Source organism: Chamaea fasciata, unplaced genomic scaffold, assembly GCF_029207755.1.
Source record: "Chamaea fasciata isolate MVZ Bird 193981 ecotype frontalis unplaced genomic scaffold, bChaFas1.0.hap1 SCAF_7, whole genome shotgun sequence".
Lineage (NCBI taxonomy): Eukaryota > Metazoa > Chordata > Aves > Passeriformes > Sylviidae > Chamaea > Chamaea fasciata.
The window spans coordinates 45,910,554-45,931,383 of record NW_027094092.1 but is presented as its reverse complement, the minus strand read 5'-3'; the positions used below and the strand labels follow the sequence as shown (position 1 = coordinate 45,931,383).

Here is a 20,830-nt window from a genome sequence, read left to right as displayed (position 1 = left end):
GTCACAGGATGTGTTCCAGGAGTGGATTTTTGTAAGTTAGGCTAATCCTTTATCTTTGTCACAAAACTTTCTTACGAGTCTCCTAAACTGAAATTTAGGTTTTTAAATGTTTTATTCCTTGCAATATATTGATGTTGTGGAAATATTTGAGACATAAACAGTATAAAATGATACTGTTATAACTCAACAATATAAAATGTAAAGTGATATTCCTTAACTATACAATTCAAGGTTATAGTGAGGGAGATGGTTACCAAGAGTAAAACAGTATTTTATGATCAAAGCCATTGCCTTTCATCCATTTATCTAAATCAGCTCATTAAAACATTTAATGAATATATAGATACCTATCCCATGGAAAGCAGCTCTTATTTCTTCAAAGCTTGCTGAAAATAAAGCAATTTTATCTAAGATAAAAACCAAAATTGACTAGCTGTAAAGCCAAACTGTTTAATTTACTTCATCAGAGGCATTATTGGTTGGAAATTTCTGGGCCTAGATGGTTAGAACAAGCCATTTTAGTTTTAAATATCACTTATCTATTAATTATCTGTCTTTAACCAGTTGAATTTTAGATTTTTTCAAACCACTGCAAGGTAAAAGAATAATTCCATTGTTGTCAGACAGGGAATCATTTGAAACACTATGTTACTGCATTTTGAAAAAATGGGTGTAGGCCATCATACTTATGTGAAATAATACTCAATTCAGTTCTGAAAATGTGTTTAAATACCTGGTAATATAAATAATGGAAGTGTTACAGAAATGGGTTCTATTTTGAGAGACTATAAAACCTTCTTTGGACCTTCTTTTTCAGTCTTATTTTGTGCGTCAAGAATTTTGTCACTTAAATCTGGATATTTATCACTTTTCTCTCTCTCTTGAATTTTTCACTGCCTCCAAATAAGGTATATGCTTTAATAAGGACCTTCTAAATATCCTATCCAAACACTAAGCATATAGAGCAACAACTGATAAACAAAGAAACCAAATCTCTTGCTAAAAGGTTCAATACCAAAACACTTGGAATTCAGAGAATTTCTTCAATATAGAAGAACACAGGCTGAATGACTTTCTTAGCAGATGAGAGTCTCAGTTTCTTCTCTGAGACTTTTAGATCATGGTTCCTTATCCCTCCTGATTGCAAATCTCTGTTCTGCAGTCAGTTTCTCTTGAATCCTCATGACAGTTCTATCCGTGAGTGTTGTGACCCTCAATTCTGGCATGGCACGTGCCCTACGTTCACATATTACAGCACTACTCTAGTTCCTGACAAGGCTTACCTTGAATACCGTGTTGTGACTGTTCAGTGTGTAGTCAGGATTGCAAGGAATTCCGTTAGTAACTGAGAATTTCCCCAGCATTAAGATCCTCATGATAATATCCTTCATCAGAATCTTCTGAGAGGGAGGAAGGGAGGAAGGGAGGAAGGGAGGAAGGGAGGGAGGAAGGGAGGGAGGAAGGGAGGGAGGGAGGAAGGAAGGAAGGAAGGAAGGAAGGAAGGAAGGAAGGAAGGAAGGAAGGAAGGAAGGAAGGAAGGAAGGAAGGAAGGAAGGAAGGAAGGAAGGAAGGAAGGAAGGAAGGAAGGAAGGAAGGAAGGAAGGAAGGAAGGAAGGAAGGAAGGAAGGAAGGAAGGAAGGAAGGAAATATATTTTCTTTAGCAGCATTGAAGATTTAAGCAATAGTCTGGAAAGATGAATACTAATTTAGAGAAAGGAAAAAATTCAAGAATGATAATGGGAATTTGGCTGCAAATGCCACTTTATAAACGGAAGAGAACCAGGTTGCATATTTCTCAAACTATGATGAAATTTTAAACTGATTTATTTTTTATTAGTTTGCATATTTGCTTTCTGGACCATTCATACATGAGAAAGATTGTTTTTGTTTCTCTAAAATAATTCATACAAAAAATTATTATTTAAGCAATGCTATCTGCACAGAAGTACTTAATAAGTACTGGAAGTATTGGAAAATATGGTAAACTTGGGACCTGTGAACAACTTACTAATCAGTAAGGTCACAGTAAAAAACTAACAGTGTTTTTTTATATATATCTTAGTGTGTATATGAATTTAGTTTCATTGTTCTCTTTCATAGTTATCAGGTTAAATGGGATTGTGATGCCACTATCACTAAAGTTTCAATAGGCAGAACTTTTCCTTCGATACAAACAAATTTATTGCTTCATTGGTTTCCATAATAAAAATGTGAGGATCTACAAATTAAAAGCATGACTTGCCTCTATAAAAAAAATGGTTGGATGGAATGAAGGTAAATACCATTTACTACAAATGTATAATGTTAATCTTGCATAATTACCCACCTGAATTCATACACAGCTATACGCTTTCCAGCGCTTCAATGTTTTGTTCTATTGGACTGATCGTCTTTGAAAGCGTAATTTCTAAAGCACTAAATGCACTATGTTCTGCACAAATGTATAAAGCTGGTCAGATGCAAGGAACAAAATTACTTTTGTAGAATGAAGGTAAGCAAACATTTTTCCTTCAAACGTGCCACCGCTATTGTCACATACTAACAAAATTAAAATTCAAATGTAATTTCTTCATAGAAATTGAGAATTAGTATCTTTATTAGTTCTAGTAAGAGTTGAAAAACTCAAATATAGTTGAACTTTTAACATCCAGACCATTATTTCTTGTTGTTTTTCATTATAGCTAAGTGTTTTATGTACTATAGCTCTGTAGATGGACACTTGAAAGAAGTTTCAGTGGTGGTGTCCAAATGTGCTAAAATCTAGCATGTGGTACTTTTCTTTTCAAATTTTTTTTAAACTCCCTTCTATCTCACTTTAACTTAAATTATTATCTTGAATTTCATGTTTTGTATATGTGTGTGTGTGTATAAAACTGAATTTATTAAATAAAAGAAACAAGATTTGAAGAACTTGTATGCCTGAAATCTGGCCTGATTTATCCAGCTGTCTGATGATAGATACTATCTTTTCCCATGAAGTTTTCAGGTTTTGGACTATGTCAGTTGGGACAATATTTCACTTATCATAACTGGTATCCTGAAACTAAGAAGTTCTTTGTCTTACAGCAACAGGATGTTGGAGTTCCAAATTAAAAAACTATCTACTCATTTGAAAATGCAGGAGAAACTATTCTTCTACAAACATGACATTGCCTTCATAACGTGTCTAACTTCCCAGGGAGAATTAGGCAGCCTAGCCATTCTATATTTACATATACTGCCTTTCAAGCAGCTGATCAGCAATGAAGAAAAAAATCAGAGTGCACAAAAGCTGCATTAATTTTCTATGAATATCTTCCCTTTTGTCATTAAAAACGAGCAGTTTCTTCTGTGTTTGCAAGAAACCTGCCTCTGGAATTCAGAAACTTAGTTTTCTTGCATTTTTAATGCTAAGATTAGGCTAATTCAGGCTATTGAGTTATGAATTACCTTAGTGTTGAGTGTCATATTTTTCTTAGGAACTTTTATATCCTCAGGCTATGATCCGAGTACCTTCCAGCCTCTCCTAATGTGTATTATGAGAGAGGTTTGGGGAGGGAAGGGTTGCATTCTCTCTGTGTTGTAAACAAAGTTGAAACAGAAAATAGATGAAATGGCTTGGCCGGTGTCACACATGGAACAAATAGAAGCACTAGAAACTGAGCACAGACCTCCAGTTCTAGACTAGACCATCTGTTTTCGAGCCATATTTCTTCTTTATGATTCTGTCTATGATCAGTTATTAAATTCATATATCAGTTTTTTAAATGGAATGACACATTCCACTGTTCATGCAGTGCCTTTCCAATTCTATGATTTCCTTTGAGAAACAGAAATTTAACTTGTTTACAGAGAAACTACAAACCTTCATGGGAAAGAATATAGTATTTATGTCTAAATAGTAAAATAGACATTAATTACCACTCTGCTTTCATTTGATTTTCTCTTTTGCTTATAGGGCTGTTGACAATTGTTTGCAGTATTTCAGCATAAAATAAACAGTTGTATTTGATCAAAGAGACTTTTTGTCATTGAGAAAACCAAATTCTAATGAAGAAACATAATTATAAATAAATTTATGTATAAGCTAATCATACAATATAGTAGAAGATTTAAAAAGTTTTCTAAAACATTGATCATTTGTATATGTCCCACCCTTAAGGGTATGGGAGCACCTAAGATTAGTAGATGCTCATGTTTGAAAGGAATGACGAAAGTCAGAGGGTCTGCAAAAGCTCACAAAGTTTTATTGGTAAATTACACGCAGCATAGAATTTTAGTCCCTGACCTCATGTATTAGGACATGGCAGTGGGTTTTGGATTAAGAGCTAAGGGGAAAAAAAAAAGGGGGGGGGGGGGGGAGAGGGAGACAGAGGAATAAAAGGAGGAGAGAGAAAGAGGGAAAGAAGGAGTGGAAGAAGAAAGGAAGAGAGGAAATCACCAGCCCTGGCTCCAGTGTTATCCAGCTGGTGGGATGTCCAGGGTCTTGGGGGGCACCACCCAGGCTTGGTGGGGATGCCTTTTTAGAGACAGGTTTTCCCTGTCCTGGAGAGAGGTTTCTTGTTTTCTTTTAGACCTGTTTGGAAATGGTCTGAGGGCTTCAGGGCTCTTGTGTGGTCTTGATCTCCCCCCACTGCCCATGCCCACTTCTTGATCTCATTCCTGTGCTTGCACTGGACTGTGTTGTTCTTATCTCCAGGAACAGGGATATTTGCCCCGGAGAAATGCTGCCCTGCCTCCACAGAGCCCCTTCTCCAGCCACACCTTGTTCTTTCCCACAATAATTCTTGGTTATTATCAACAATTCTTGGTTGTTATTACCAACAGCCCATGGTTGGCTTCACAGCCAAACAGTAATCGGCATTTGGGACACGCACATCAGCCTCTTGTCTTCTGGGCTTCTACACCATTGCAGGTTGTCTTGCCTCGTTTTTCACATCATCTTTTTACATCCACACTGCTAAATAATGGGATCTCATTACTTTCCTTGGGACTTTTGGGCATGTGTACCTAACTGCTATTATCTATTTAAATTGGTTTTTACCTGGCCTTGGCAGATGTAGAAGGGGAAGCAGCACACTTAAATTCAGAAAGGGACTTTAGGATGGAAAAAAACATGTTTCTTTCCACAAAGATGCTAGAAATCCTCTGTGGACATTTTACTTTTTGCTCCATGCAAGCTTCCATGTTGATAAGAGCTTTGGGCACCCTCAGGATTAGGACTATGTCTATGTCTGGAAAACAGAAGAATACACATATGAGACTTGAATAGTAGGATGGCATCTTATTAAATCCTGCATTTTTAATATAAATTTATTAACTAAAAGGGGGAGAATAACAAAGTTACTGCTCAGTAGTGAATGTCATATAATATATGCTGGTTGAGACTGTATGAGTCGATCAAGATATCTAATGGAAATTTCAGTGCAAAGGAAATTGTTAGCCCAATGGGAGATGAACACCATTACCTACAGAATTAGCGTTTATATATAGCCAAGGAAAAGGTTTGCAATAGTCATGTGCATTCTCAATTCTAAATTAATTCAGCAACTCTCAAGGAGATTACCTCCATACCATCATAGATGTGTCATTTAATATTTCTGCTTGTATTCAGCAATATCAGAAACGTGGAGATGTTGGGAAGTAAAATAAGCAAGAAAAAACCTATGTTGGAATATTTGTAGTACAGTGTTGTAAATTGTTGTTATTCCTTTCCTGTGGTTGCTCCATGTGATTCAGTGGAAACTGATGGTCTCATCTCTTTTCTTTTAAGAATTATTTGCAGGGAATGATTCATCCCACCTATTCTAGATGCCTGTCACAGAATGGGATCATTCCCTCTCAGAAAGTTCCTCTCCCTCTCTTTACTGGCTAGATAAAACTGAGATAACTGGTTTCAGCTAGACAGAGTTTTTTGATGACAAGTTAGGCCACACAAATTTTATCCTTGACATGAAAGAACTTTGTTTTTAATGGAACAATTACAGAAATAGGCAAAAATTATTATAGATAAGGGCAAACTTGCATGTAAGAAGAACTTGGAAAGATTTGGATCAGTCATCTTAAATAAGAGATGAATAAGAACAGGCACGATTAAACGAAACAAAAGAGAGGATGTTAAAAAAGTCAAGGAACTCCAAAGTAGTACTTATCTTCTGTTTTAATAAACTACAAACACTTCGTGAAAAAAAAATGCAATGAGGCTTGCACAAACACAGAAGATGTTGTATAAATTCTAAATTCAGTAGTAGTTAAAAAGGGCTCAGGTCTTTTACTCCTATAAGTACAAGAAGTTATACTAAGTAGATTTTTACTTAGGTGAGAAAATAGGAATACTTAGAGTATAGGGGAGCCACATACCAATGAGCACTGGGAAGACCAGTCCTCTCTAAACGCCTGTGTCCATTCTTAGAACTATTGACATGATCCAGTATATTTTCTTGAAGTATCTGCCATTGGTAACGGTCAAAGGTTGGATACAAGCTAAAAGAGTGATTTGATCTAGTGTGCCAATTTTTGTATGTATGTTCTTTGTTTCAAATGTGAATACATAAGGTTAAAGGGAAAGCTAGTTCATTTCAGATGCCATGCAAATGGATTAGGTTTTGCATTGAATCCTCTTCTGGTGTTAGAGGGTGCAGTTGTACCAGAACATCTGTCCATAAAGTGTGAAGTAGCTTTCTACAGATTGCAGTAGGAATGCATGAATTTTGGAAAACTCTGAAGCGCCAGTGGAAACTTATACTGAGTCTAATCAGATTCTGGTTTTGAAAACATCATCTTGTTATTTTTTACTCTTTCCTACTACCTTTCTTAGCTATTACAGTCATAGTTATTAAAAGCCAAATACATAACAAATTACAAAATCTCATATGAATGCCGATGTTTTAAAAAGAGGTCTTGTGGGGATTTTACTTTTTCTACTAGTGCATGTAATAAAATGGTCACATTCCTCCTTTTTTTTAATAAAGCAAAAGTTCTGTGTCTGAAGCCCAGAACTGAATCTTTAAAATAGCATTACAGTTCATGCATAGTTTAAGAAATCAGTTATGTAAATCTGAAGGTAGAAGATGCAGTGTGATAGGTCTACCAAGTGAAGTATTAATGGAAATCTATTATAATTGTGTTTCTGTGCTTCAGTCGAAAGGTATGTACTAATTCTAGCTGCTGTTAACACATGGCAGTATTAAGAACCTGAACTCTATGATGTTTACTATTTCCTTAATGTAGCACAGTAACTGATAATAGTTCCTATTTTTTTCAATTGGTTTTATTTTGTTCTTTAAGGAAACTGTGTTATGGTTTGAAAAGGATACCATCTGTTGAATGTTGTCCTCCTTAGATCACGTACACCATCATAACAAAGAAGTTGTATTAGTTATAAATATTTGGTAACCTGTATACAAAGCAGATCTTAGAAGTCAAGCTAAATCAAATATTGCTGTGCTAGTTGCTTTAGTGGCATTTTTACGAGTTTTCTTCAAACTGGTCTTTTAACTGCAGGCAAATCTGATTAAAGTGCAATGTTAGTTCTGTGTTTATTCAACCACTAAGGAGCATCTGGTTAAAACATAACATTGCACAGTAGTAGACAAGTTTCTCCAAAGTATTTCAAAATTGAATTTGAAAATGTAAAAGCGATCTCGGCAAAAACTACTTGGTAGGAAGGTTATACAGTTATTCTCATGGTCTTTTAAATTGTAGAAAAAGGAATTCCCTATCATTAGTAATATCTGAACTGTGTTCTGCTGCTCACCATGGAGGAAGAGGTGTTGATGTTCCATGGGAACAACTTACAGTTCCTGCAGACCTCAGGATATGCCACACCTGCCTTTTCTCTTGGGCTCCATCACAGTCTGTGAGCACCAAGAAACTCCAGCAAGATGACAGGAAGGTTGTGCTTAGCCCAGCATCCTCAGTGAGTCCTTGAAACTCCCTCTTGAGCAATTGCACAGCCTTTTCCTGCAGTCCAAGTCAGAGCTGCTTGGGTATTCATGTGTCACCTGCTGCACCTTCAGTGTGGGAATCACAGCTAGGATTGAATTTGAACATATCAGTGAATGTGCAGTCAGTACCAGTCCTGTGTGCTTATATCCTCAGCATCCAGGACTGGCTAAAAGGCTGCCACATGATACCAGAAGCTACAAATCCTTACCACATCTGATGGTATGAACTCATCATTGCCATTGACACACTCATCTAAGACTCTGTGATCTCTTAAAGTGGTCAGCTTTCCTGTGTTGCTTCTTTTGCTTCTTCATGTTACTGTGAAAGTTCTGTTGCTTGAAACATGATTTTCCTCATCATTAAACTTCTTTTCTAGCTGGATTGTAGCATTCTGGAATACTGTTGTGGACAAAGTGAAAAGCTCTTCAGAATAGCTGTTCTTAAGGGATTAAACGATTATCATCTCTGTTGCGGTTCTTTCATCTTATAATCAACTTCAAGATGGTCCAGGACAACTCAGTTTGAAGTGATTAGATATGTGAAATAGAAAGTATTTGATCTCATTTTTAACCATGTTTTAACAGATGTATTTCTTTCCATTTAACATTAATATACTTCTGGTTCCTTATAACTGTTCCCATACTCGAATATTTGAGTGACATTTAGAGTATAAATCTGTCTAGCAGGAACTGAAATGCTAGGGTTAAAATATCAAACTCTCTTCTTTACATTGATACTAATAAATAAAATTAAGATATTACAAAATGTTTCTGTACCTGAGTTAGGTATAGGAATGGAAGCTTAATGCTTCAGAGAAGGCTTAATGGGAGACAGAACCTTTCACTTGACTAATCACCAGTTTTCAAAACGTTTTTTCACATTGTGATTATATAATTGTTACTCTTCCTAACATTAATTGATTATGGAACAGTTTTTATTGATAAAACCAATATTTTAGTTAATATTGTATGGTTTCCATTTTGATAATTTGTTGCTGAGATCCATATCTCCCTGAAGAAATTTTCATTTGTATTCATTCTTTGCTGATATAGTGTTTCTGGATTTTCAGTCCTTTTAAAAATTTAATCTTTGCACATAAGATGTGGCATAAGAAGTTCAGTTTTTTATATAATCTTAGACATATTACTGTTTAATAAAAATTAAATGGTATTATTAAAAATGCCTAACACATGCATTACTTTCTTGGTCTGTTAGGCATTCACAAATCTGTCTCATTGAAAATAAATTACACTTTGGTCCTCAAGCTTTTTAAGTGTTTTGGAAATATTTACAATACTTCTTAATATTTTGGGTCTTTTCCTGAAGGTTTCCAAAATACGTTGCTCTCATTCGTAAGATTTTTTTTTTTTTTACAATTAGATTAATCCTCACTGACCTGGAATACCCGGTTTCATGTAAGACAGGCAGTGCCACTACATTTGGAAGAAACATTGAATTCTCTTATATTCAGATATTTTTATGTACCTTATTATTTTTGTAGCTGACTCATTTTCAGAACAAATAGGGATACACTTAAATGTGATTCTATTTTCCTTCATTGGCTCCTACTACAGCAAGCAAAACCTTGCTGTATTTTTGGGAATTTGTTTCAAATTGCTGTGTTATTATTATTACTACAAAAGAACTAGTTACTGAGATTAAGATCCAAAAAAGTGTATCTTGTATTCTATAGTAAGAGGTGATGCTTTAACTATTCTCTCTCAAATCTCCATCTACAGCACAAAATAAGTTTTGCCCTTAATGGAGCTGCAGGTTCTCAGTTGATCCTTTAGGTATTCTGCTCCTGGATTATTGGACACCTTAAAAATAATGACAGAGACATAAAACTTGGCCCAATATTTCATGGGAGCCAGTGCAGAAGATGGAAGGAGGTTTGAGGTGCTTACAGTACCCTGGGCTGCAGAGGAAACACGCTGCTCTGTTCTGTGCTATTTTGAGTTTCCCAAGGGCTAATGGCTTCTTGCCCAAGATATTGCATTGCTGAAGTCCAGCTGAAAGGTGAGAAAAATATGTAGTACATAGGCCAAATCATCAACAATAAAGATGGGATAAATTCTTATACTCATTTCATTGTCAGAGAGATGTCCAGGATCAGTTCTAAATTACAGACTGACTTGTCTAACTGGGGTTGTGTAATGTCAGCCAGTAGGTACTGCACCACAAGCTCTGAGAAGTGTTTCTTCCAGCTACCAAGTGTAACTTATCTTTTCCTCAGTTTCTGCTTCCACTTTCTGCTTTTTATCGATGAGCTCTAGTACTGAGGCAGTCTACATAGTTTTCAGTTGAGTTCATGACATTTTCTAATTCTTTCAGTCTTTGTGTATTTTAAATAAGTTTGAACAAAAAGGGAGCCACAGGGAACTTTTCTACTGCTCCTCTCTGCTTATGACTCTCTTGAAATAAACTGTTTCAAAACAGCCTCTTTTACATGCTGTTCATATTTCATTGGCTGTGTCAAATGTTGTAGAGAGCCTGAATAAAAAGGAGTCGGTAAGACTCCAGTGCTCATAATGTGGATTGTCTAACAGTGAGAGTAATGTCCTTTCTAGCCCATGTCCTGAAATGAATTCAGATCATGACAGGTGATTGGTAGTACCCAGTTGAAAGTGTAGGCAACAAGAATATACTAATTGAGATCTAGCAAGAATATATTTTGAATGTGATGTTGGGTTCAGATGTGTGCTTATAGTGCTGTCTCAAGTTGTGAAGCTCAAAGCATAAACTCTGCTGCAACATGGCATCTGCACAGCAATGAGCAGATATGCATTTGAAAGCATGAGAACCAAGCAAGCTGTTCATTAAGATAAACATTTAAGAGAGTGAGAAAATTGCAGTGTTCATCAAAGAGGGCATTTGCCACTTTCCAAGTTTGCACCCTGGGTTTGCAGCCTTGGACAAATAGGAGGGCTCCACTGACCACCTGTCACCCTATTCACGTGCACATGACCTTCAATACTCAACTTCTGATCTTTTAATAAAAACAGAATCCTGTATCAGAGTATCTATTTTGTCGGTTCTAGAACATTGTCTCAAGGATGACTTAGAGGAATGAGTATTGTACTATTAGCAGGACTCTGTTCTTCTCCAGAGTACACATTTTATTTGAAATTTTTCAGATCTGATTCTACCTAGCTTGCAAGATCTGAGAGTGCAGCTTTGAATAGTAAGGCAAAACATTAAATATATATGTGTGTGTGTGTGTCGTTTTTTCCCCCTACAGTCTGCAAGTTAGTTAGAGAATAGTATTTTTTTTCAGTACTAGAATAAAATATATTAAGATATGAAAGAGGCAAAAATTATACACCATCTAGCTACACTGAATTTAGTTACTTGATCATGTTTAACTATTTGCATTTCTTCGGGGAATATGGGGAGATTGCAGGTGATCATCTGCTCAAGCTGGAGCTTTAGGTGGGTACATGCCCTTTGTTGAATCTACCAAAGCTGGGTGAGCGAGGTAAACAGCTGTCACACAGTGGGCCCTTGGCTCAGCAAAGTGATGTCTAATGAGCAGTCTTAAATATCTGGCAGCACTGGAAAGCAGGGTGACCATTTGCCACTTGGAGTTTAAGGAGGTTTTAAACTAAGTTCCAATTTAGACAGCACTTCAATGTACTAATCTACTGATCTATTTTTTTTTTTACAGGTATGAGCTCATTTCTTTCCCAGGTTTTGTCTGTTGTATTTTATAGTTCCTTGTTAAATGTGACCTCAAGCTTGACTGGAACTTTAAGGCAATGGCAGTAGATGAATACTAATGTTAAAAATAGTTAAATAGGTAAACCATGAAGTAAAATATTTCATGTTTTCAAATAAATCTATTCAGAAGAGATGAAAGGATAAAAAATATTAAATACTTGATACATATCTAAAGACTGTATTTTTAAATTCCCTTTTTTTTTCCTCATCAGGCAAGTTAGTACCATAGAACAAATAGTCAGTCTCTGAATCAGCCTCAGGGCTTTTACAGAGTAATTAAAAACTCTAAAGTTAGGCATCCAGTTCGCAGCAAGGATGAGGGTTTTTAAGCAGTTACACTTAGTGAAATGGGAAGAGCTTAGGAATCATATGATCTTTTGACCTAAGTTTAGTGATTAAGTTTTTTAAAAGGTATTATCTTGAATATTTGTACATTACAGGCTCTATAGCTTTACTCATTTTTTTTTCATAAACATTTTTGGTTTTTTCTTCATTTTATCTCCTCTTAACCTTTGTTTCTGGTTCTTGTTCAATAGCTGTTTGATATTAGGTAATAAGTCTGTGGAGCTACATGATGGTCATGTCGGAAGGGCCTGATGGAAACAGAAATTTCTATTTTTAGATGATTTTTTGGTAGGTTAGGTTTCTGCATCACCTAATATTTTAAGTACTCTTTTTAAAGAGCAGATACCAGGATTGAAGGCAGTATTCCAGTGTTGGTGTTATAAAGGGCATTTTGCATCTGCAGCGTAAATAACACTTCTCCCTTATTTGTGTAACTAAAAATAAGTTCACTCTTTATGTCAACATAAGATTCTTAAAAGCTCATGCCAGGTTGTTTTTCCAGTAAGATTCCAGAGCTCTGTATGGTCACCTTTCTATGATAAGCCTCCAATTTGGGACCCATTTCTTTTTCCCAGGCTTCTAGTTTTGACTCTACAAAAAGTATTTAGTTTGAGCAGGCAAGCTTAATGCACAATTCAACCTATTGTATCCAAGCACTATGCCTTCCATGTTACATAATATTGCATAATTCTCTGACTAATCCATAAGCATATTTTTAATAATATGATATAGCATTTTATCATTGTATAGCTATCATATTCTATATTACACATTAAATATTGCCTAGTAAGAATTATAGAGTGTATTATAGATTATGTGATACCTTAATTTATATTATTAGATATTATTATAATACATATATTATTCTACTTAATTCCAAATCAGGTATTAAAATATTTATGACTTATATTGTTCCAAAAATTGCTCATTAAATAAATCCACCAGAAGCACATGTTTGGCGGTGGTTCCAAATAGCAATTCTATCTTCAGGTCTACAAGGCATTTCTTATTTTAGCTATAAAACTTGGAGATCCTTGTGGATTTCAGTAGATCAGGTCTAAAGGTCAGAAGATTAAGAACAAGTAGTAAACAAGACTCACATAAGTAATGGTCATTTCTATTCAACAGCAAATAGTTTTTCCTAAGTGAAACAGAATGGGTAGATGTGAGGCAGCAAACTGCAGTGAGCAGCTGCACAGCCGAACAATTCAAGATGTGTCAGAAAACAGACACGGAGCCTCAGAGGTTCTTCTGTGGAGTTTTCCTCGTAAGTAGAAAAAGAAGGCAGAAGTGTCTGAGAGGAGAGTCTAGAGTAGTTTGGTCACTGAAAAGGATTCACAGAAAGAAACTGAAGAGTCATCTACCCAAAATACCACTACTAGCACAACAGGATCAACCATGGCATTAGCAATAAGGAATTCAGAAAATAGGACCAATTAAGAAAGAAAGGACAAAATTTGGTAGGTCTAGGGTGTCCAAGGCTATTTCAATTGTTCAGGGAGAAGAAAATCAAGGAAAGTACACATCAATGGATAAGGTATATTGCAGGTAGAAAATAAGGCATCAAGAACACAATGTTGTACATATTGAAAATTTTTACAGTAATACAAGGTGTATTAGTTACTGAAAGCAGTAAGTAGTCAGGCAGCACACAATAAAAAAAAGAACAGTATTTATTACAGAGAGGAAATAACTGAAGGTAGTATATGTTGTTGGTGGAGTTCTCCCCTCTGTTAGTAATTAATTTGTTGTCCACTTTTCAAAATAATTGCAAAAAGCTGAACAGCATTGAATGTAAAGCAAAGTGTGCATGTCTTTCTTAAAAGTTACATAATTCTGTAATAATTTAAATGCTTCCTGATGCTCTCTTACCGAGCTGAAACTTCTGACTGCCATTCCTCTGATAGCACGTGCTGTTTCAGGAAGCAAAAACAGAGGGATTTTCATCATTTCTCTGTGTTTCCCAAAGATCAGAACAGATTTTCTCAACATTTCAGGTTTTAAGGAAGTGAAATTAATATCCACATTAGTAACAAAGCGGCTGTGAAGCTCTGCAGGAATCCCATCAACAGCGAAGCAGGTAGGATGAGTAGAAAGAAGCAGCTGGTTAATCAGAAGAGAAGGCAGCTTGTTGAAGAAGCTGTCATCCCTGAATCTTCAATTGGTGGGTCATTTTGTCCTCAGCAGGGACTCCTTACACTGAGTGCCATTTTTGCCTTCACTGCTCAATCAGTATGACAGCTTTAGTACTAAATGCAATCAAACTCTTGGCCCTCATTTAAATTGTTCTCTGATAATTTATTTAGAAATATCAAATAAATGGAAAAGCAGTAAAATTCAGATGTACCAGATATAATCAGTTTTTAACTCTGGATGTAAACTTTATTCTTAAACCATTGAGATTACACATGTGGTCAATTTCTGCAGTCTCTAGCAATTGTTTTCAGGTTGTTTGGTGGTGGTAGTTGTTTTCTGAATAGTTTTCACGTATTGAGTTTCTTAGAGTAATTCCAACTGAAATACAGTATTTCAGGTCTGTGCCATCATTTTATAGTTTATTGTATATCCAAATGTTTCTGCTTACTCTCTGGAATTATATTGCAACAATATGGAATTTTTTTAAAATCTGTTTGTTTCACAGGCTGCTGCTTTGAAAGTCCAAGAAAACATTCTGTTCTTTTAATTGCCATTTCCATGAGCAGTTTGCATGTGAAGTTTAAAAAAAGGAGGGGGTCTGATTTTTTCAGTTAATAGTATTTCTTTTAATGAAAAGGAAGTAAAGCAGTCATCTCTGACTCATGGCAGATGTGATTCTACAGACCTTTTGGCATTATTCAAGTCACAAGGAATAAATCAAAAGAGGAACCAACAGTATGAGAGCCAAGTATCATATATCTGTATTATTCTGAAGCTCAGTGTATCAAGGAGAGCTGTGAGAGTGTTGTAACAAGTAGCTCTACAGAGCAAATGAATCTTGAAGAAAAGAATGCCATTACAAGGGTTAAATGAAACTTTCATACAGTAGACAAACATGATCTGGAAAATTTTATCACTGGGCCTCATACAATCAATGATAAACTTTTAAGAGGAAAGCTGGTTCCCTTGGAAATTGAATTCAAACTTTCTGACTGTAGCAGAGAAAAGATAGTGTCAGAAACTGTAAAGAAGCAGTAAAGGAAAATTGTTGAATCACAAGGTAAGAAGCATTTTTTCAGTACTTTGGCTTCCTTGAAAATACAAGTTAGATGAAAATTTAACCTAAGTTGAAATTAGTGAAAAAAGGCAGTGGGATTCTTAGGTCCTTTGTCCCTGTGAAATCACCATGGGTTTTCTGAGTAGGCTACTCCCTATGACATTCAATTTAGATTGCATTAAATTATACAATGAGAAAAGTTATTTTAGTAGAAAACGGCCTTTGGATTTTCATGGACAGATCAGAAGAGTGAAAGGGAGACATCATTATACTTGAAATTAGGCATAAAAGAACTATGTCCAGAACCATGCAATCACAGAATGGGTTGTATTGAAAGGAACCTTGAAGATCATCTTGTTCTAACCTCTTGGACATGGACAGGGACATCTTCCACTAGACCAGATTTCTCAGTGCCCCAACCAACTGGGCCTTGAACACATCCTGTGACAGAATATCCACAGCTTCCCTGCGCAACCTGTTCCAGTGTCTCACCACCCTCACAGTAAAGGATTTCTTCCATAGAGCTAACCTAAATTTCCCCTCTTTCAGTTTGAAGCCATTACTCCCTGTCCTATCACTACAGTTTCTGACACAGAATTCATCTCTGACTTCCCTGTAGGCCCCTTCAGACACTGGCAGGTTGCTGTGATATCTCCACACAACCTCTTCTCCAAGCTGAACAGCCCCAGCTTTCCCAGCCTGTCTTCATAGGGGAGATGCTCCAGTCCACTCCTCAACTTGATCCAACAGTTCCATGTCCTTCTTTATTTGAGGGCACCAGAAACACTTGCAAAAAGAACTGCAGGCCTAAATCATCCATAACAATTGAAATGTGAAAAATATTTAAGGAGACAATAAATGTATTGTGAAAGCAGCAAGGCAGTACTGCTGAATGGCTCACAGTACTCAAAAGCAGTCCAGATACAATCTAGCATGTTAATTCAGGAAACTGCACTCCTTAGCAGTTTCCTGAAATAACTTAAAGAAAATGCACAACTTTTCTTTATTCACTGTATACACCTAAATAATGAAATAGCAGGGAACTTGATATATATAGATTTTGGAGAGTTATGATAAAAATATTTATGAATGCTTAATCTCATTTGCATGACTACAATAAACAGGGAAAAAATTCTGCTATTCATGGCATGTCCTAAAAGCAGGGAAATGTAAACTGCAGAGAAATCATGATTTGAAGACCCAGCCTGTGTGCCTGGCATGCTTCTGTCTCTAAACCAGAAGGAATAGTATATAATATTGCTGAGCCTTTCAGTGTGGAAGAAAAAATATGGACAATTAAGAAAAACATTTAGTTCATGGACTACTGCAGAAATAATTTACTTACATATATGGTATTTATATATATATATATATATACATATATATATATATTTATATATATATGTCTTGTTATATGTTCCTCTTCTTAAAAAATGGTTGTTAAATAGCAAAGCTTAAAAGGCCAGGTATTATGCCTTCATATGTAGCAGGCATTTGATAAATTGTGCTGTGTGTGCAAGGTAGGGGCCCCTAACATGTTGTTTCGCATAAAACCTCAGTTAAATAGAAACAAAAAGTTTTTAGAAACAAGCATATGAAATTACTCACATTTCAAACTCTATGACTTTTAAAAATTAAGTCGTCATTTTGGATTTAATAGTGGTAATTTTTAGTGCTGTTTTACCCAATTTAAATGTATCATCACAGGTTTCAAGTCATACATTAGACAAGAAATTATCTGGAAAGCCAAGTAGCCATTTTCAGGACTTCTAAAGAAATAGTCTTTTTGTTTGTTTGGGGTTTTTTGAGTAGTAACCAAAATGAACCCTTACTCATGTAGAAATGCTGTGATAAAGAACCCTGACATTTTCATTCTCATTGGTTCTCATATCCCTTATATTTGGCTTACTGTATTTAATTTCTGTGATATATCTGACATTTTCTCCTCAATGGTCTCTATAAAAACTTCTGCCTGCATAAAAGATACTAAATGACAACTTTGTTCCCCAAGGTCAGCTTCAGTTTAAAGTCAAAGTGAGGACCATCCATCTTTAGAAGTAAAATTAATGGTTGCTAAGAATGTTTGCATAGTGGAGAAATATAAGCTAGTTTGAAGTCACCTTCTTCACTTATAAGCATCTAGTATATGGCCATAGCATCAGAGATCTGAGCAGTTTAATTTATCCTGGCTCTTATTTGGCTTTAGAGACTTGTCCTACTGAGCAAATCTGTTGAAAGCCAACTCAATGGCAGTCTCTGCTGGCCCTGCAGTGCATTCACTGCTCTTCTTTTTAAGTAATAGAAAAGATTGCTTAATTCTGATTACCACTTAGGATAGATACTAAATTTTCTAGATAAATTCAGGGTAGAATTGTAATCTCTACTACATATTTTTTGACAGCAGAGGTACAACTGACACCAAAGACAGCTCCAAGCATCAGCACCTTGTTATCTAGAAGCTTCTCATACCTTTTCTATGTAGCCTCCCATGGGCAGCTCCAGCTCTTTCTCTCCTACAATTCCAGTTAGCCCCTTCCTATCCCTAGCACAGCCACCTTACCCTTCCTCCTCACAGTACTAACTCCCTACTGGCTCACTCACTCTTTTATCACACCCAGCTGTGAGGGCAAGGCTGTTCCCACTCTGTGGTAATTAACACAGCTGTAATATATCGAGGGCAAGATTACCTTCAGCACTGTTTTTCCACGTATTTTGGCATGTTTTATACTGATATGGATTAATGAAAAAGTATTGCTTATCAGATAAATATAGTATATTTCTAAATGCCTGCCTAAGGGATAGTGCCTACGAGAGAGTCTTTCCATACAAAAAGAAAAAATATGGCCGAGTTCTGTATTTATGCTTTTATTTCAGGAACTTCAAGATCTGACTGTATGTAAGTTGTTATGGGGTTAATTGGAAGAAAGGCTGAAGTGACTGATGAATATATGCAGCTGTTTATAAAATAAAAGGCTAGGCTGTATTTGAATGTGGATTCCTTTCTAATAAGTACTTATTTCAGTGAACGAATAAACATAAAACTTCAAAAGGCAGCTTATATTAAACATCAGTCTTTTAGGTTATTCATTTACTCCATTCGGATTTATGGTTAAAATATTCCTGTCAGAAGTAAAGTGCCATTTATCTAATCCGGTTTCCTATGAAAATACACTTAGGTGATTTTGGAAGACTTCAATTACCTAAGTGTATAAGAGAATAATTTATATCTCACAGTCAGTAACTTGAAATGCTGATTATTACTCAGTTTTCAGTGTAAGATCAGACAACCTACCCGAGGCACTACATATCTTGAAATATCTCTGTATATTCTGCTAAGCGTGTCAAATGAATAGTGACCTGTGAAATAAAGATCAATATGCTGTGACATAGTGTTTTCATAATCACACGGATGAATTTATCATTTGCTAGAGCTAAATGAAAGTGAAAATTTAACACTCCAAGGCCATCTCGCTTTCAGATTACTTTTGGCAAGATTCCAAAAATCCACAACTTTTAAATAAATGTAGCATTTCTTCAGATTACAGCGGCTAAGTACTTACCAGTTTATTTGTCATTAACTTATCACCTAACATATTTTGGTAATCTCTGCTGAAAGGCTATTCAGAAAGTGACTCTTACTTCAAAGAATCAGTTAGTGGCTTTCAGGGTGATGAACAAACACCAGGTTGAGGGCCATTTTTCAAGAGCAGCTTCCAAGCATTAAAGGTGTGTATCTTGGTTTATTTATGCCTGTAACTCAGATATTTTGGGTGAAATCTTTGCCTTCTGAAAATTACTGGCCAAACTTCCATTAACTTTAGTTTAGCCAGATTATCAGCATTAACTTCTAAAACACTCATGAAGTGATCTTCTAACACTAAATTCTGAGAATTCATCATAATACTGAAGAAAAAAATATGCTATTTGGTTATTATGCAGTCTCTCAAGTATTTAAGTCTAATTTTTTTTGAATGATCTGAATTACTTGCAAATAGCATAGATTATAACAAATATTTTTTTGTTAAAAAGTTCTTCAGTGTTTGATCTTTAAACATAGATGTGTTTTATGCACTCTTTGACACATAGAGTCACTGCGAAGGACACTTCAGCTATAAAGAGCATCAAAATATTTGCAGGCTCAAAACAAATAAGAGATGGTACTTAATCATAGAGCAGGGGTTCAGGCCACGGGCTTCACAACAGTTCAAAAAGCTGTTAGACAAATCCATGCAATAAATACACATCATAATGACCTGCAGACATACATGTGTGGTTTAGAGATGCCTGAATGTACCAAGAGAAGGAAAATAAAGGAATTATTATTTCCTAGGTCCCTTGGTAAGTTATCTTAACAGCCCTCTTTTTAGGAAAAAAACCTCTTTTTTAAGTTCAAAGTTTTTCTATCTTTGGCTTCAGTTTGCACCTATCTATATGTCATTCCTTGTAAGCATGAAAAGGTATTTACTATCCAAAATACATTTCCTAGAGAGATATTTATAGTATTGATTTGAATGGATCAGTATTTCACTTTCTTCAATCTATTTTTTCTTTCCCCACAGAGTATTTTAATGTCTTGTTATAAGACATTATAACGAGATATTATATAACATGCTAGGCATGTTTTTCGGAAGTTGTATAGTTACTGTTAATTTTTTCTCAATTCTTTTAAGTTCCTCAGTGTCCTTCTTGAAGTACAGGCACCAGAAAATAGACACAGTATTTCCTTCCTAATTTTCCTAACACTGTATTCTGAAATAAAATCAGTCTTGCATTAGATTTAGATACTATCCTGCTTATACATTCAAGAATTGTATTCACAGTCTTAAGTAAAGCATCAGAGTAGATGACCTTCTACTTCAAATGAAGATGATCTTCATTTGATTACTTTCTATGACTCCTCAGCCTTTTCAGTTCCTGCTTCCAGGACAGCATCTTCATCTTGTCATTATGACCTGCATTCATCCTTCACTAGTGAATAAACTTACATTTCTTTGTATTATGATATGTGGTATTTAAAAAGATCCTATTCATCAAGAAACTGTGTGACTGGTCTATGTCCAGCAATCTTGTTTTCCCGAAAGACTTGGTTAAGGACGACCACATTTCAAACTTGTCCTTACCTGAAAAGCAATAGAATGTCATCATGTTTTAGTCTTACGCCAGAGCCAATAATAATCTAAAGGAATTTAATTTCAGTATTTCCATAATGTTAGGCTGTCATTCCATATGTTTATGGTCACGTAAGATTCATCATTGCACCATGAGGCTTGATTTTTTCCTGATCAAGTCTACTTCACAAGAGGTTAATAGTTTACTGATAGTGAAATGAAGCACTAGTACTGATTGTTTATTGCCAACAGATGAGAGGAATCTTACCAAACAATGTTAAAATTTCCAAAAAGGTGGGAAGTTGATAGTTTGAGGGATTCTTCAAATAAATGAAGATTAATAATATTTATTGAAGGGGAGAATAATGAAATTCTAATCTAAGTAGGACTTCTTCAGGGAAAAGGCAAGGACATAGCACAAACTGAATTTCTGTATTTTAGGCTGTTGTATTACATAGATTAGTTTCTTTAAATTTTGCTAGGTTTTACTCAAGGGTGTTTTTAGAATGAATGTAACAGGACATCCTATCCCTTTGTG

At 35.6% G+C, this 20,830-nt stretch overlaps 1 long non-coding RNA gene across 2 annotated transcripts; it reads right to left on the bottom strand.

Annotated features, from left to right (window-relative positions):
* Positions 1 to 6,142: 6,142 nt before the first annotated feature.
* Positions 6,143 to 17,744, bottom strand: LOC136291800 (uncharacterized). Of its 2 annotated transcripts, XR_010721736.1 has the most exons (4): positions 17,654 to 17,744; positions 8,135 to 8,325; positions 7,296 to 8,011; positions 6,143 to 6,428 (listed from the first exon to the last, which is right to left on the bottom strand). It is a non-coding gene; the product is annotated as an uncharacterized lncRNA (long non-coding RNA). The 2 variants fall into 2 exon arrangements; XR_010721735.1 differs by lacking the exon at positions 6,143 to 6,428 and having other exon boundaries at positions 7,205 to 8,011.
* Between the last annotated feature and the right edge of the window lie 3,086 nt (positions 17,745 to 20,830).